This window comes from Protopterus annectens, chromosome 6.part0 (genome assembly GCF_019279795.1).
Source record: "Protopterus annectens isolate FY-2018-M chromosome 6.part0, PAN1.0, whole genome shotgun sequence".
In the NCBI taxonomy this organism is placed as follows: Eukaryota; Metazoa; Chordata; order Ceratodontiformes; family Protopteridae; genus Protopterus; species Protopterus annectens.
The window spans coordinates 324,889,115-324,907,131 of NC_056737.1; the positions used below are offsets into that span (position 1 = coordinate 324,889,115).

The 18,017-nt window shown below is 40.3% G+C and overlaps 1 protein-coding gene across 2 annotated transcripts in view; it reads left to right on the forward strand.

Moving 5' to 3' along the window:
* Positions 1-18,017, forward strand: part of HAUS2 (HAUS augmin like complex subunit 2) — a 329,909-nt gene that overhangs the window by 184,632 nt on the left and 127,260 nt on the right. The window lies entirely within an intron of this gene.

Here is an 18,017-nt window from a genome sequence, read left to right on the forward strand (position 1 = left end):
AGAATATTATACATGTAATAGTAATGGACTTGTTTATTGGGCAGCTGCGGTGGTGCAGCGGTTAGCGTTGTCGCTTCACAGCAAGAGAGTTTTCCAGTTCGATCCTCGGCTAGGGTGCCTTCTCTGTGGAGTCTGCATGTCCTCACTGTGGCCACGTGGGTTTCCTCTGGGTGCTCCGGTTTCCTCCCACATCCCAAAGGCATGCTGTAGGTGGATTAGACACTCTAAATTGGCCCTAGGTGTGAGTGCGTACGTGTGTGTGCCTTCTGTGGAAGGTTGGGTGTTGGGCTGGCAACTCGACACCGTAAAACTCCACTGCCATTCATGAGCGGACACGTGATCCGCTGTGGCGAACCCTATCTGGGAAAAAGCCGAAAGAAGAAGAAGTAGCAGTAATTGACTTATTTATCTAGCATTATGTAAAGCATGTAGTGGTTTCTTTGTGGGAAAACAGAGGGAAAGCTCTGAAGAAGAATATATGAACATCTTTATGAAGTAAAAAATAAAAACAATACTAATGCCCAGTTTAGACATAGTTTAGTATGTCATAAAGCATCATTTTCTTTTTTTGTTAGAAATAGTGACTAAAGATATAAGAGGAGAGCTATGGAAATTACATATAGAAAATAGAGAATTATACTGGCAAATAATGTTGGAAGCCAATAGTTTCCCTGGCACGAATGAATGTTTGTCTTTAGCTCCTGTTTTAAAAATTAGAGCTGCAACTTTGAAGTGCAATAATTTTTTTGACCACCAGATGGAGCATTCTGTTAGACAATTAAATTATATATGTATTATATTATATGTGTTTTATAAGAATTTTTTTAAATAAGGATAAATTAATTTTTATTAAATATTTATTTGTGTAGTTAATATAAATGTATATGTCTAATAGACCATGTTTTAGTATTTACATTTATAAGATAGTAAATGTTATATAGTTAATGAATGATTTTATTGAATGAAAAATGCTATTGGTCGATTAATTAAGCAAATATAAAAATGGCTTTAACTTGATGCATTTTATATGATGAAGTCAGGAGAGGACGAAAACGCATTTATATGTGAAACGTTTATATGGATTTTTTTACTTTGTTAAGCTGAATAAAAGTGTTTATTGGAGTTCATAGGTTCATAGTAGGTACTAGGCTGTCGGCCCTAGGGCCCATACAAGCCTAGCCAAAACAATGTACCCTGGCTTTCGCCACCCAAGAAAATTATTTTCCTGTGCCCCTGTTGAGCAGAGCCACAGAAGTGATCCCCTGGGTGAATTTCCCATTTCCCATCGAATCATCAAGATTTTTGTTGAAGAGTGCTAATGAGGAGGTGTGTGTGACATAGGTAGTCTGTTCCAGAGTATGGGAAGTCTCTGGGACAGGAATCTATCCCTCCAGCATGTTCTGTTTATTGTGGTGACAAGGTTTAGGTCCCTAGAGCGTGTAGCTCGGAGGGATTGGGATTTCTTTAAGTGGAGCATGTCCAACAGTTCTGAGTTTGACATAGCTTTGTGTGTTAGGCAGAGATCGCCTCTGAGTAGGCGATATGCGATGGAGTAAAGCTGTAGTTTTTTGAGACGGTCTGCATAGGGCATCTGTTTGAGGCCAGTAATCCTCTTTGTGAGGTATTTCTGTGGTCTTTCCAGTTGTTGTAGATGTCTTGTGAGGTACATACCAAAAGGGGCGTTGTACTCTATAATGGGTCTAATGAGTGATGAGTAGAGGGGAACAATGACCTCGTTTTTTTCTGGATGAGAATCCTTTTGTGATGAGATGAGCCACGTAGAAGGATTTCCTGACCACTGTGGCGATATGATTATCAAAGGAGAGACTACTGTCCACCTGTGTCCCAAGGTCTCATCACATTTTCGGCATTAAGTAGACTACCAGCTATGTGGTAGTTCATGGGTACAGAGTTTTTTCCAAAGGGGATGACCATTTTGGCATTGAGCTTCAGGCCATGGCTTTGACACCAGGTATCTGTCTCAGTGAGGCCCTTTTGTAGTTTGTCCACATCGTTAGGAGTTTCGATTATGGCTCCTAGTTTGCAGTCATCTGCAAACTTTGTTAGCCAAAGACCTTCTGTGTTGGCCTGCATTTCAGAGAAGTAGATACCAAACAGGAGGGGACCCAGGACTGAACCCTATGGTGCTCCACTTGTCACTGGTCTGATGCCGAATTTGGAATCCGCTACTTTCACATTGTGGGTTCTGTCCGTGAGACAGCTGGCAACCCATCTTGTGACATAGGGATTTATACCTAGTTTAGTGAGCTTATCTATAATTCCAGAGTGGGGGATGGTGTCGAAAGCCCTTGGGAGATCTAGATAAGCTGTGTGAACCATTTTACCCTCATCTATGGCTTTGGTGACTGCTTCAAAGAATCAAAGAAGTCAATCAGGTTTAGGAGACATGATCTGCCTTTTACAAATCCAAACTGGTTAGGGTCCAGAGTTTGGAGATCACCAGTGTCTTTGTTTGAGTTCCACGATGATACGTTCCATGGCCTTGCAGACCAGGCTCGTCAGGCTAATGGGGTGGTAGTTCCCGGGGTCCATAGTGGCTCCCCATTTGTGGAGTGGGATAACCACCGCGGTGCACCATTCAGTGGTTACAAAGCCTGAGGTGAGGCTATGATTGAACATGGTACTTAGGTAGGGTGCCAGTTCATTCTGTAGTTCGTGTAGAACGCAGCCTGGGATATTGTCAGGTCCCATGGATGCTGTGTTCTTGGCTTTGGAGAGTGTGTTTTTTACCTGTGCAGCCGTGATTATAGGAACTTTGCATTCTTCCGGTATATAGATGGGCCCTCTAGGGGGTGAGGGGGGGGGGTAAAGTTAGCACTGAACCTATCTGCTAGGATGTTGGCAATATCAGTTTGTTCTGTATATTTAGTGCCATTGTGCTGCAACTCAGAGCAGATCTGAGTATTCCCATTTAGATTCTTGACATAGCTATAGAATGCTTTGTTGTCTTTAGAGTCAGTGGCAATTTTGTTTTCGTAACTAGCTTTGAAGGATTTTATGAGGGATCTCAGCTTTTTACTCCAGTCATGGGATTTTACTCTCTTTTTTTTTTTTTTTTTTTTTTTTTTTTTTGCAACAGTTTCTTTCTTTTATTGTAGAGTTGTTTTATGGCAGAGGACCACCAGATTGGCTTCCTTTTATTTGGAGGATAACATCTTGGTTGTGTTAGGGATAGCATGATGCATGCACTTGTGTAAGTGCTTATAAAGTGCATTTGTGTAGGATTCGGCAGTCATACCTCTATTGTTCGTCTGCATGGGTGTCATGAAGTTTGCCACTTCTTTCTTAAGAAGTGTGAAGTTGGCGTTGGAGAAGTTTTTTACGATGGTTTCCCTAATTGGGGCTGGGGGTGGGATGTGGATGTCTAGGCTGATTAGCTTGTGGTCGGATCTGACCAACGAGGAATTGACCTCTGGTGTGGAACACTGGTTTCCCATGTTGGTAATGACCAGGTCTAGGATATTGCTGCCCCTGGTGGTGGTGTGAATAAGTTGATCCAAGGCGTTGGAATTTATGAGTTCTAGAAAACGTTGAGCAAAAGAGTTGGTACATGAGTAGTTTTCCCAGTTAATGGTGGGGTAGTTGAAATTGCCCATTATTAGGGTGTTGGGTTGTACCCTAATACTTTCCAGTGTATCAAGAAATGAGGAGTGTGAATCCTTGGGCATGGTGGGGGATCTGTAGCAAGCTACAATTTGGATTGTGATCTTGCCCAGAGTTAGTTGCACTTGGATAATCTCGAATGCATTATGCTGTGCAACTAGCCTGGAGGTGTGGATATCCTTAATGAATATGGACACGCCTCCGCCTTTAGTGCTTCTTTCTGGGTTAGGTGGCCGAAAGGTATGAATTGAAGCCTTGTAATGCAGGGGTGCTCTCTGGAGCTTTGAACCAGGTCTCTGTCACTGCACAGATGTCAATGTTCTCCATTTTAAGGAGTGCCTCGAATTAGTGCATTTTGAGGTTTAGACTTCTAGCATTGAGTAGCATTACCCTCAGATTTTGCTTGCTTGTACCTGTTACAGTGGTGAATTTGTCATTTGAACCTTGCCTAAAAAAGGCACTATAGGGGTGGCAAGAGCCCTAGCCAGTATCCGGAATCCTAAAGGGTGACAGGTGCAGGCCATCTCTGGCAAAGCATCATGGACTGTCGATCATGTCGTCTCAGGCAGACAAATACTGGATCTTAAAAGACAAGGCACAGTGCGAACGTAACCAATAACCAATAAAGCACTGTGGAGAGGACAAATCGCACCGGACAGCCGAGATATTTTAAACAAGTTTATTCCAAAGTAGTTATAAGTATAACGAAATCAAAGATGGATACAAATATGTAAAAATGTTCGTTATGACAGACGAAATACAAGTATACACACTAGTTTAACCACTAGATGGGAGTATTGTCCCACTGATAAGGCACTCGTGTTTCTTGGCTGAATGTTATTTTAATATTTATAAATATATCAGATATATTATGTACAAACAAACAAAAGGTTTTAATGCATTACTTACTAACATGCATAACAATAGTGATGTATACAAAGCATTTAAATCGTTGAATGAGTTTGTGAAATTGTTTGTTTTTTATTTACATGTACATCCACGAGGATATTTTTAACATTTTTATTGGTTAATTCAAAATTTGTCAGCATGTATATATGTGGTAATTAGATCACATTTTTGTTTGATGAAGTCTCAGTTATTTTCACGAAAAATGTGGTGATCTGTCTAACGTTTAACTACTTTGGAATAAACTTGTTTAAAATATCTCGGCTGTCCGGTGCGATTTGTCCTCTCCACAGTGCTTTATTGGTTACAAATACTGGATCCCCTTAGAATGACACCAGAAGCTTAGCCAATTGTTGAAGTCAATCATTTCTTGGACTGCTTCCTAAGTGCTAATTTTGGAGTATTGGTGAATTTGGGCACTTATTAATTTTTTGAACAGTGTTTGTGTGTGGCTCTTTTTATTAGATAATGTTAGTAATATGTCATCAGCAGATAGCATTACTTTAGAATAGTATTGTTTATAAACATCTATTCCTTTGATTTTTATATTGTTACGAATTGAATCTGCCAATATTTTAATAGCTATAGCAAATAGAATCGGTGACATGGGACATCCTTGTTTTGTGCCTTTTGTTATATGTATAGATTCAGAGGTAAAAGGACCTAATTTGACATGCACTAAATTATTTGTGTGTGTGTGTGTGTGTGTGTGTGTGTGTGTGTGTGTGTGTGTGTATATGTATGTATATATATATATATATATATATATATATATATATATATATATATATATATATATATATATATATATATAGTATATATATATATATAGTATATATATATTCTTTAGGAGATGAACAAAGGATGCAGGAAATTCAAATAGCATTAGGATTTTAAATAGTCAGAATTTAGGGAATCAAAGGCTTTCTCTATAAATAAGCCAATTAAGAGTGTTTCTTTGTTAACATAATCTATGAGAAATTATCCTTTTAATCTTGTCGTGTGTGTCTATGATGTTTAAATCCAGTTTAATCATTATTTATTGTTTTGGATAGTGGTATTTTCATTCTGTTAGTTAATATTGTCATAAATATCTTATAGTCCTTATTTAATAATGATGTAGGTCTATATGAGGTACAGAGGTTTGGGGATTTGTTTTCCTTTAGGATTTGTGTGATTAAGGAACATCTCCAAGAGGGTGGTATTAAAACTTGTGACTGAATTTCTAATAGAGTTTTATGGAAGAGGGATAGTATCTTTGAAGGAAAACATTTATATAGTTCCATAATTATGCCATCTATACCTGGAGCTTTATCATTTTTACCCTCTTTTATTGTATCTGTAATTTCTTCGTAGGATATGGGTGGTTGCAGAGTTATATTAGAAGATTTTTCATCAAGATTTAATTGATCAATATGTATATTTTCTTTTTGGAAATATTCCATATAGTGATTTCTATAGGAATCACGAATGTCACCTATATCGGAGACATTTTTCCCTTTCTTTTCATGGAAGATACTTTTAATGTTGTTAGCTTTTGATTGTATTTTGATTCTTGTGAATAAATTATGTAGATATTTGGGAGAAGTGGCCAAGGTATTAATTTTTAGTTTTTCTAAAGTTAACTAGTTTTATGTGTTAGAATTTCATTGTATTTATTGTTTAATACTTCTACTTTCTTTTTCATCTCCAAATGATTGATTGTTTTTCAGCGTTTACTGACAAAAGTTTGGATTGTAGATCTAATCATTCAGAATCCCATTCTCTGATTTTTTTTTGTTTGTTTTTGTTGTACCAAGTTAGGGTTTTATCATATATGTAAGCTTTAATGAGTCCCATATCATTATTTTATTCATCTCTGTGGTGTAATTAATATCCAAGAAGAACTGTAATTCAGATAATAACCAGGGTTTGAACTCTCTGTATCAATGAATTTTGGTCTGAAAAGGGGCAGGGAGTGATGTGAGAAATTAATGATTTTAGAGTGCAAGTCATGGGCCTCCAATATTTTAGCTATTCTAGTTTGGGTACCAAATATGTGATCTTGATGGGAAAACAACAAAGATTTATCTTCTTTAAATTTGAAAGTATCTACAAGATAAAATGATTTTACCCACTTGTTTAAAGCTTTTGATACAGCAGATGTATGCAGTGGTCTTTTATTTTTAGTTTCAGAAATATCAAATATACAGTTAAAATCTCCTCCTAATATTAAGTTGCCTTTATAATTATTGGAAATGAAATCCAAGTGTTTTTTTTTTTTTTAACAGTTCCTGGTCCAATGCCTGGGAACCAGTATAGATTAGCTAGGGACCATATTCTGTTATTATATTTAACTATTACTAATACCATAAGGTCTTTATCTTCATACTTATAAATTATTTCTAATCACATTTGTTTTCCATAAAATCGTTACTTCTTTTGTCTTTGTCTTATAAGTGGATTGTGCCAATATCATATATTCCTTAGGATTCCATTTGTAATTGTCATTTGTTTTGAAATGACTTTCTTGAAGGAAGACAGTTTGTGCTTTGTTCAGTTTTAAATATTTCAGTTGGTATTTAAAGATAATAATGTTAAATCCATCTTAGTTTATTTAGACTGTATTTTTTGTTTTATTGTGACTATTAAGCATTTTTCTCCAACTATAAAGTATATGTTTGAGCTTTTAAAGGAAATTATCAGTTTTATACTTTGAGTGTTTACCGATAAAGTAATGTTTTGGTCAGGTATACTTAAAAAATGTTTTTGTGAAATAAATTTAAGTTAATAAATGTTAACAAAACTAAGATCCGCACTAGCCATGGAATGAAAATCATTCCTAATCTGATGGATAAACCTAAGTCCATCAGATTATCACTCGTACCTTGAAAATCCAGAACATCTGCATCTGAGCTCCATAAACTGAATTATCATATGGAGAATATTTGTAATAGGAATAAGCAATATTTATATCGTTTTGAACAGATATAGTATTGTAGATTAGACAGAATTCTAATAAAATATAAATGTCTACTTATTGTATAAGCAATTAATATTTACATGAAAGATAGATGACAAGCAAGTTAGTCATAGTAAAGTAGGATGTAGCATATATAAAACCTCAGTAAAAGATTATAGCATACAGTTATTTAACATATTCACCCTTATTGATGAATTATTTCAAAATGTATTACTTAATATAAATAGATGGTAATAATATTTATACCTAATGTTTATAATACAATGTATTTTACTGGATATATCATAAGTTATATTTCATTGTTTGCCAGCATTTATGTAATCACGTTGTTTGTTGCTAACTTAAAGCATCAAGTTTGTTTTATGTGAACATTGATGAAAGTTATTGCATTTTAATTATCAGTGCATCCATCTTCACACCATTTCCTACACACGAGAATTTTCATATCTGTCATTTCTTATTATAAAATGAGTAAAATTATAGGTTAAAAACAAATTCACTTATTGTGATCAACGATTACAAGTTCCCTTTCCATATTCATAAATTGCCATTTTATGGGATATACAAAAAAAGTTTTTAGATTTAAATGGCCACATTCTGTTTTGTATAATCACCGAAGGTTAAACTGAGTGATTATTGTCAATTTAATACTATTTGTTCAGAATGTGATTGTTGCATTCTGTGATATTCCTAGTTCAGGCTTCTATTGTTTCCCTTGAGCAACTTTGTCCGTTTGATGTCATGTATAAAATATAGTTAGCTTGGTAACCGCTTAAGTATTATATATGGTCAGGATGGGTTACAAAACCACAATAAAATTGTGCTTATTATTTATTTTATCAAGAATCATCTTAATGAGCTAAATGAAGTGTAGGGAGGTCATTGATGTGTATATGTGGTTTAAAACAGCCCCTTTATTATACATTTTTTTTTTAAAAAACCAAAAACTTCATTGCCGAAAATCATCTTGGTGGCTCCTCAAAGCCGTTAAGCATTATTGTCACTCTTTCTCCATTACCACAGCAACCTGGGCACGTCTGTTTCTGTTAGTGTGTCTGTGTACTGCATACCAGAGGCTCTCGATGCACCTGAAGAAAAAGCTTCACTTCACTGCAACCTCAAGCCTAAATTCCCTGCCTTTCAGTGAGGCAGCAGCCAGGAAAAGAACAGAGAGCAAGCAGATAAAAAAAAAAAAAAAAAACCTCCCAACAAGCTGCCACAAGAAATAACACATGCTTCCAGCCTTCCCACCTCTCACTCAGCAGATGCATAAACAAACTATTCTCTGCCAAAATATCCCAAATCACAGTTTTATCTATTCCCTTCCCTTCCCCTGGATCCAGGCTAAAGAACAAATGTCTCTTCCTAATACACAAGCATCAGTAAACCTCGATCACAAGCCACAACCCACAGCTTCCCGGAGACTAAAACGGCAAGATACAACAGCTGCCAGACACAGCAGTATCCACACACACCATGTCAGGCTTAATCAAACAGCGCTCAAAGCTATGATGCCCGACATGATTGATATTAACTATGTTTAGATAGAATAATGACCTTTGTACTAAGAGCTTGCTACCACTATTTAACCAGGATATACATGACATTTCTAAATCATACTTTAACTGAAAAAGGTATTAACTGAAGAAGGTATTAGTCTCCATGACAGCATTTTTTTTTTCAAAACACTCCACTGTTACTGCTATTATATATGATGTTAATTTGTTACATTTGAGTCTGAACTCTGATGAATGGTACCTTGTTGAATTAGTTAATTAATTACTTAAATTATTACAAGTAAAATCAATGAAAAATGAACAAGATAAGTATTCGTTGAGTTCAAGTAGGGGAATAGAAACTTCTATGTTTATATTATATGGTGCTTTGTTTGGCTTGTATATAATGTAAATAGTAACCCATCTTGACCTACCTTTGTGAAAAATTATTGGACTCTTAGAATATTCTGAATAAATCGTTACTGTTTCTCAGTTGTTTAAGAAACCCTTCTTTTTTTTTTTTTTTTTTAAATAAAATCTGATGACAAGTGATGTACCATATCAGTTGATACTTTGAGATATGTAGTTGTAAGAGTTATTTTTTTGGGACAGCTATCTTGGAATCAGTTTTTTTGTTTCTTCTTTCTAGCATCAGTCCAAGGATTTGTTTATTTTATTCTTTTAAGAGTAGAGGCCATCCATTCCATTTCTTCTGGGATAGACACTATGTTGTTGTTTTTGATGAATATAGTAGCTTCTTTTAAGTCATTAAAGGTTCTCATCTCTTTGGCAGAAAATATTTTTATCTTTGCTGGATAGGCCAGCTGTGCTTTAATGTTGTTTTTGTTTCAATAGTTTTAGTATTGGCCAGACTTTTTTCCTGTGTTCTAATATTCTGGAAGAATAATCATTGTCAAACCTTATCAGGCTTTGATTGTATTTTAAGGGTGATTTTCTCCAAGCAGATTTTAACATTAGTTCCTTATCCAGAAATGAAAGAAATTTTATAACTATAGATCTAGGGTGGAGTATTTGAGTTAGAAGCAGGTTTCCTCAGGGCTCTATGTGCCCTTTCAATTCCAAATGAAAGTCCCCCTTTCAAGTCTAAAAATTCAGAAATCCAGGTGGTTAAGAATGAAATAATGTCTTCTTCAGTGTTTTCAGGCAGATGAAAGATCCTTATGTTAGTTCTCCTTTCCCTGTTTTCTAAGTCATCTATTTTGTTAAGCAGCCATGTATTCTGTTTAAGCAGAAGTTTGAGTCTCCCTTCAATGTCATTTAGAGAAGTCTCTATATTTGTTATTTTTGGATGGTGTTGCTGTAATAGTTCCTTAAAGTATCAGTTTGTTTTTGAGAATTTAATTTGTGGTTTTCTAAGTCATTTTTAAAGCCATCCATCTTCAAAGATAGTTCCTGTAAGGTAGGTGTCATTAATTGCAGTTCTTTTTTCAAAGCAGCATCTGGATGAGAATTCCTTGAGTTGTTCATATTCAGTGACTCAATACATCTCCAAGTTACTTGACAGGAAAATGTTTGTACATCTCCACCAAAATTGATATTTATGTAGTTTAGTAGTTTATCTATAAATTTCTGACTGTTTAAACTTGAAAATAATACAGATTTTCTATATTATTATACTAGTTTACTGAGCTCTCAAAATTCACTGCTCTCAGATGGCCATCTAGGCTCTGCCCCCCAGGACACTGATTTTTGATGAGGGAGAAGTGTCCCCTAGATACCCATCTGAGGATGTCTCTTTAGGAGACATTTTAGAGATCCTATGCCAGAAAGGAATTTGGACTTCCCAAAGCCCTTCAAAAGAGGAATATGTGATTCTGGAAGCCTTCGGATCTAGACCATCTAAGTCTTTGGTTTACCCCCCCCCCACTCCGGAGGATGACCTTGTAGACCTTGTCTTCCACCATGCATGGAAGGAACCGGATACCTTGGAGCCTATCCCCCCTGCCATCTGGACAAGAATCTGAGCCCCCAGAGATAGGAAGCACTGGAGTAAGGGAATCCCTGTAGATGCTATGGTTGTGGTGACAGCCACTAAGAAGGAACTAGGAGAACAGTCTGTCCACCCTCCTAACAGAGAGTCTAGGACATTGGACAGATTTGGAAAGCTTGTTTACGCTTCATCGACCTTTGCCTTGCAGTCAGTCAACTGTCTGGCACATTTTACTAGATTACAGAAGGACTTGATTAAGGAATTCTCTATCTATACCAGGGTCCATGTCAGCAGAGGAAGAGAAAACTTACTCCTCCCAACTGGCCACCCTACAATCTATATCCAACGCATCCATGAGGTTAATATCTCACACTGCTGACTGTTCCTCATGGGCTGCTGATTCAGGCATAGCCATAAGGAGACATGCCTGGATGAGACTGTGTGATTTTGTGGATCTTTTAAATCCTCTTTCATCAGTGCTCCCTTTGATGGATCTTCCCAGTTTGGGCCCACAGTTAAAGGCGCACATTCCTGCAGTGAAGAAGGATGGAAAGACCTTGTCTGCTTTTAGAACCATTTCTCTATCCCACAGAGATCTTTCTCTAGGAATCAGCATGGTGGTAAGAAGATGTGGCTTCAAAAATCTCAAGGACCTTTTCAGGACTCACATGGTGAATTTTCTCCCAAAGGCAGAGGGGGAAATGATAATAGAAGACGCTGGCCTCGTGGCAGAGAGGGTCTGCAGAACCAAGAGTCTCGAGATTCTTTCTTGGGCAGGCCCTTTCAGTGCTTCTGAAAGGTTGCCTGACTGTTCTTCTCTGGAGGCAGTTGGGGGTGCCTTTCCTTGCATCCAAACACCTGGACAGCCATCACAAGAGATTCGTGAGTGCAAAAGATCATATCCAGAGGATACTTCATTCACATTTCACAAAACCCATCACAAAAAGAAACATCTCCCCGATGTTCCACCCAGTTAGAGGGAGTTAGCCACATTAGAAATCCTAAAAGCTGCGAAAAAAGAGAGTCATCCAAAAGGTCCCACCAGACCAAGCAGGATCAGGGATTTAGTCAAGGTTCTTTTTAATGCCAAAGAAATCAGGGGACTTAAGACCTTTTCTAGATCTCAGTCATCTAAATCAGTTTGTGAAGAATTCTAAGTTCCAAAATAGTCATGGTTCAGTTTATTCTGCCACTTCTATGGAAGGGCAACTGGATGTGCTCTATAGATCTTCAAGACCTGTACTTATCATTTAAAAATAAACAGATGGCCTCGAAGATATCTGCACTTTTTGCTGGGAGCCAGTTATTGTCAGTTCAGGACCCTGCCCTTTGTTCTCACCACAGCCCCCAGGGTGTTCACCAAATGCATGGCAGTGATGGCAGCTCATCTCGGACTGCATGGATTCAGAGTATTTCCTTATTTCGATAGCTGGCTCCTTTCTGCACCAACCAGGCATCCCCTAGAGAAGACCAAGGATTTCTTATTCCAGTTGTGTCCATTCCTAGGGATCACAGTAAATATTTCCATGTCCCAACTTCAACCAGTTCATGTCTTTGATTTTATAGGAGCTAACCTGGACTCATTCAGACAGTTCATATTCTTACCTCAGAGCAGAATTCGTTCCTTGAGATTGCATGTCAGACAGATTCTAGACCATCTGTATCCTCCCGAGAGACTGGTTCTTCAAGCATTGGGTTTGTTGACTGCAGTGATCTCCCTATTACCCTTGGCTCACTTTCACATGAGAATTCTCCAGTGGACTGTTCAGTACAATGGTTGATGCTTCGCCATCTGTTAGAGCATCCTAGGAAGATTTTGTGAACTTGCAAGTATTCCCTACTTTGAAGGATCCAGTCTGAACTCTATCAGGGGCGCCCATTTATCTTTTCTCCCCTGAAGGCCACACTGACAATTTGACAGCTCCCAGTTGGGGTGGGGAGCATTTCTTGGGATGGACTGTTCAGGGTACGTGGTCTCCGAAGGGACTGATTTGCATATCAATGTCTTGGTGATGAGTGCAGTCCTATTAGTGTTGTAGGCCTTTCAGAGCCCACTCCATCTAGGTACATTTGTTATTCAGACAGTATATCAGTGGTTTGGTACATCAACAAACTGGGGGATCCAGATCTTATCCCCTTTTTTGAGAAGCTATGAGAGTCTGCAAGTGGGCGATCTCCTCCAACCACTTTCTTGCAGCAGCGCACATTCCGGGGAAATCCAGCATCTTAACTGACAAGCTCAGCAGATCCATCTTGATGCTGTATGAGTGGTCTCTCAATCCTGTAGTGATGGCAATGATTTTTCATCACTGGGGTCAACTTTGCAGTGACCTCTTTGCCTCTCCCTTTAACAAGTGCAGCAGGTTCTTTGCCCTAACTCCCCTTGGGGGAGGGGCACTGAGAGATGCTCTAGTCCACGTTTGCCTCCCCCCAGTCTCCTGTATGTTTATCCTGCCCTTCCCTTAATACCCAAATTTCTTCAGGAAGCACTACGGTTGAAGAACAAGGTAATTCACATTGCCCCTTTCTGGTCTCTGCAGGTGTGGTTCCCATTCTTATGGTCTCATCTTTTATGTCTGCCTTGGACACTGGACCCCAATCCAGATCTACTGTCGTATTCATTTGGAATGATTCATCAGGACATTCAAGGCATCAGGTTAACTGCATGCTTTCTACAATTCCAGTGATAGCTGGACAATCGAGGCTTTCCTCTCCAGTTCGGCAGATTTTATCCTCATCTGAAAAAACCTTCTACCAGCAAAATTTAATAGAGTAAATGGAAGAGATTTTTCATACTGGTTTGAACAAAGAAAGCTGGATCCTTCACAGCTCCAGTTCCTGCTGTATTAGATTTTCTGTCTTTAGTTTTTCAGGATGGTGCTAGTTTCTCCACAGTAAAAGTTCAGCTTGCTTCCATCTCTAATTACCACATAGGACATAATGCCTTCCCCCTATATTCTTCTAAAATTTGTAAGGCTTTTCTAAAGGGTACTCTTCTGCTTAGACCTGCAGTAATAGGCCCTATTCCACCCTGGGATCTTATGATGTTCTTCGTGTTTCACTGTTGCAGTCATCACATTTGGGTTATCCCTGCCAGGGTAGCCCTCGGCCGGCTCGAATACCAGAGACTTAGTATTTATGCGTCGGTTGCTGTCACTTGAGGACTGACGTCAGGTTGTCAGTGATATAAAGGAAGGCAGCCAACGCGATTGCATCAGTCTTTCTTGCCGTGGAGCCCAAAACAGAAGCAGTTCACACGAGTGCCGGTCAGCCACTACCGGAGTTTATGTTTCCGAATTGAGGTTGAAGTCTTCTAAAGCTAAGTATCCTGTTGGGAATCCTTTTTTCTTACACTAACCAATGTCAGAAAAAGTTCCTAATTGTCTCGCCAGTGAAAAGCAAATACCACACCAAGACTTCCACTCTTACTGCGTCACTTGTCTAGGCCCAGACCACGACATCCCCCGTTGTCGCTTCTGTGCTTTAACTCCAGAACTATCCATCGTTGTGCCCTTATTGTAACCAGGCATTTTTGTTTGCAGTCCTCTAATTCCGATATGTCTTTAGTAAGCCATCCGACAGCAGATCTTCTGAAAAAGCCTAAAGATAGACAGAGACAGACCGCACAGGTCCAAACCTTCAGACAACACTTCCGTTAAGCTAGTTGTCAGTCCTCTGGTACTCAGCGATGTGCTTTCGCAGCCCTTGATGCCCGCTTCAGTTGATTCACAGGCCGCTACTGAGACCCTTTTGGAGTCCGGTATGCCGCAAAACTCTTCTTCATCTAAGGATCCTGCGGTTGTCTCTATCTTGGATGGGTTTGGAGCCGCTGAGCAGGCACCGGCTTCTGAGGAAGTCCTTCGCACCACCGAATCTCGACACAAACCCACACCTTCTTTCGCGAGAACCGTTCTTTCGAAAACAACCGAGTTCTTTAGGCCCAGGGTTCAAACCACACTCAAGAAACTGACTACCCACTCTCAGGTGCCTGCTACCTTGCCTCAGTCTCAAATGCTTAAACTGGCAGAAGACCTTATCATGCTGATTAGGGGAAACCAAGCCACCCCCTCAAAAAGGAAAAGAGATCAGTCTCCAGTTGTTTTGTCTGAACAAGAGTCGGATGAATTTGATGCATCTTACTATGAAGACTTGCAGCCCCTCTCCACTTATGAGGATTCTGATGCAGAGGAATCCATTCCTTCAGCCTCTCCCCCAGAGGATTTTTCCTGTGGGGAACCCTGCATACTTTAAGGGACCATTTCCAATGGAAGAGTCAGGACTACCCTCAGTCTAAAAAGAGACTCGGGAATTCCTAGATCTTCCACAACACAGACCCTTAGCCATCCCCCCAGTTCTGGATGTGGTGGATGTTGTTTTCCTTGAATCCAGCTTGACTCCAGATGCTCTCCCTCCTGCTCCCAGAAAAACAGATGGGTAGAGTCCCTGACTCACACAAATATCTTTTTAAAAATCCAACAGCTGACCCTGAGGTCATTTCTCAAGGGCCAAAAGGGATTAAAGCAACCTCTGCTAAGAATCCCACCCCCTCAGACAGAGATTTCCGAGCATTGGGCAGATGGGGTAAAAAAAAGTATACACCTCCGCTACTCTTGCTATCTGGGCACTAAATTGTCAGTTCCATATGCTTAAATATCAGCAACATACCTTGGAACTCAACTAAAAATGTCCTCCTTTCCTGCATGGGCAGAATCAAAAGATTTACAAGACTTAATGCATTCTGCAAGGCAAGTAACTAAACACACTTTGCGCGGTGGTTTTGATGCCCTAGAAGCTTCTTGCAGAGCAGCAGTCACTGAATCTGTCATTAGAAGACATGCATGGCTTAAGGAACAACCCCTGCCAGACCATGTCAAATCTAAATTGTTGGATGCACCCTTGCACAAAGATAACTTATTTAGCACTAAGGCAGAAGAGGTCTTAAAAACAATGCAAGAAAAAGCAAAATCTATACAAACAGTTAAAGATTTCTTACAGGGCCAGCCCCGTAGGTTCAGCAGGCATTTTCCCTCCAAGCACTGGTCCTTTCCTGCTCCAAGTAAACAGGCCCAGCCTAGGCCCCGTGGAAACAGACCCCCCCCCCCCGACAGCAGCCCCAGGGAATGCAGAGATCTAAGCAGTGGACCACCTCCACTTCAAAACCAGGGAGTTCTAAGTCACCCTCTAATTGTAAGAACTCACAATGACTCCCCTCCTCCCGACCTCCCCTCTGCCTACCTTCACATACCCCGAGGAGGAAAACTTTCCTTTCACTCAAGCACCTGGGCCACCATTACCAAGGACCAATGGGTTCTGAACATTGTGTCTCAGGGATACAAATTCTCCTTCCACATACAAAAGGATTCCCAGATCTACCACCAAATCAGTGGGCAGAGGCTCAAAAGCAAATACATTCCCTGCTCTCTTTGGGGGCAGTAGAGCATGTTCCTGCAGAACAGATAGGCCAAGGCTTCTACTCCAGACTTTTTCGGGTGCTCAGAAAAGAGGGCCTCTGGCATCCCATCCTCGATCTATCCATTCTAAACACTTTCCTGGTGATCCCAGAATTCAAAACTCACCCTCCAGCAGCTGCTACCCATGCTCTCCAAGGACGCTTGGCTAGCCACCCTGGACCTAAAAGAGGACTACCTCCACATTCCTATCAGGAAATCATGCAGGAAATATCTCTGCTTCAGGGCCGGATCTCAACACTTTCAGTTCTCTGCGCTTCCCTTTGGCTTATCTACTGCTCCCAGGGTTTTCACAAAATGCCTGGCTCTAGCCATTGCCTTTTGCAGACATAGAAATATTCAAATTTACCCCTATTTAAATGACTGCCTTATTCAGGCAGACAGCCAGGAAAAGCTGTTCAAACACCTGGCCTTTGTAAAGACCCTACTAACCTCCCTAGGGTACACAGTCAACGAAAAGAAATCCAAACAGGTGCCCACCCAAAGGATAATCTTCCTGGGAGCAAGTCTGGACACAGCATCCCAAATGGCATACCTTACACCAGAGAAACACATTTTCCTGTCAGCATACTTCTCTCAACTGGACACCAGGCCCCAGCTTTCTGCAAGTGAAATCCCGGAAGCCCTGGGGTTCATGGCATCTTGCATACTCCTCATTCCATATGCCAGACTGCATATGAGGAAACTTTAGTGGTACCTAAAGAGCCTTTGGTGTCAACACTCTCAAGACCTGTTGCCTGAGAAAGGAAATTCTTTGGTGGTTAACAGCCTGCTTCCACAGCAAGAGACTGCCCTTTTCTTCACACCCCGCTGCCCAGCCCCTCACCACAGACGCATCTCTACACTTGGGGTGCACACCTGGACAGCAGGTGCATACAGGGCTAATGAAGCCCACAGCAAATCCCCCTGCACATCAGTCAAAAAGAGATGATGGCTGTGCAGCAGGCCTTGATAGCTTTCAAACCCCTTCTCTCTCCAGGGGTTCTCCTGATCAAAACAAACAGCACCACTGTGATGTGATATATCAACAAGCAGGGAGGGACTTGCTCTTACCCTCTGTGCAGGCTGGCCATGACCTTTTGGCTCACAGCCTCTTCCATGCAGCTACACCTGTTAGCACAATACCTACCAGGCTTTCTCAGCTCCCTGGCAGACCAATTAAGCAGAAAGCTTTTAGACCCACATGAGTGGCAGCACAGCAGAAGTACTTTCTTCCTAATAACTCAGAAATGGGGAACCCCAAAGGTCGATCGCTTTGCCTCCCACACCAACCATCAGCTCAGCAAATTCTGCACCAGGGAGCATCACTGCATGGTCCTTCCCCTGGGTCAACCTCTCGGTCTATACCTTTCCTCCCCTACCTCTCATCCCCAGGGTACTTTGCAAAATAAGGGAGGAAAAACCAAGGACTATTCTCATAGCTCCAGACTAGCCCCAACAGTACTGGTACCCCTTGCTGCGCAGCCCGTCCCCGCTGCCTCCATGGCATCTTCCTCAGATTCCAAATCTCCTAACCCAGAGGGAAGGGGAATTCATGCACCCCCAATTGCAGACACTTAGTTTGGCAGCTTGGCTTATTCCCTAAACCTGGACCAATCTGCCATCCTCAG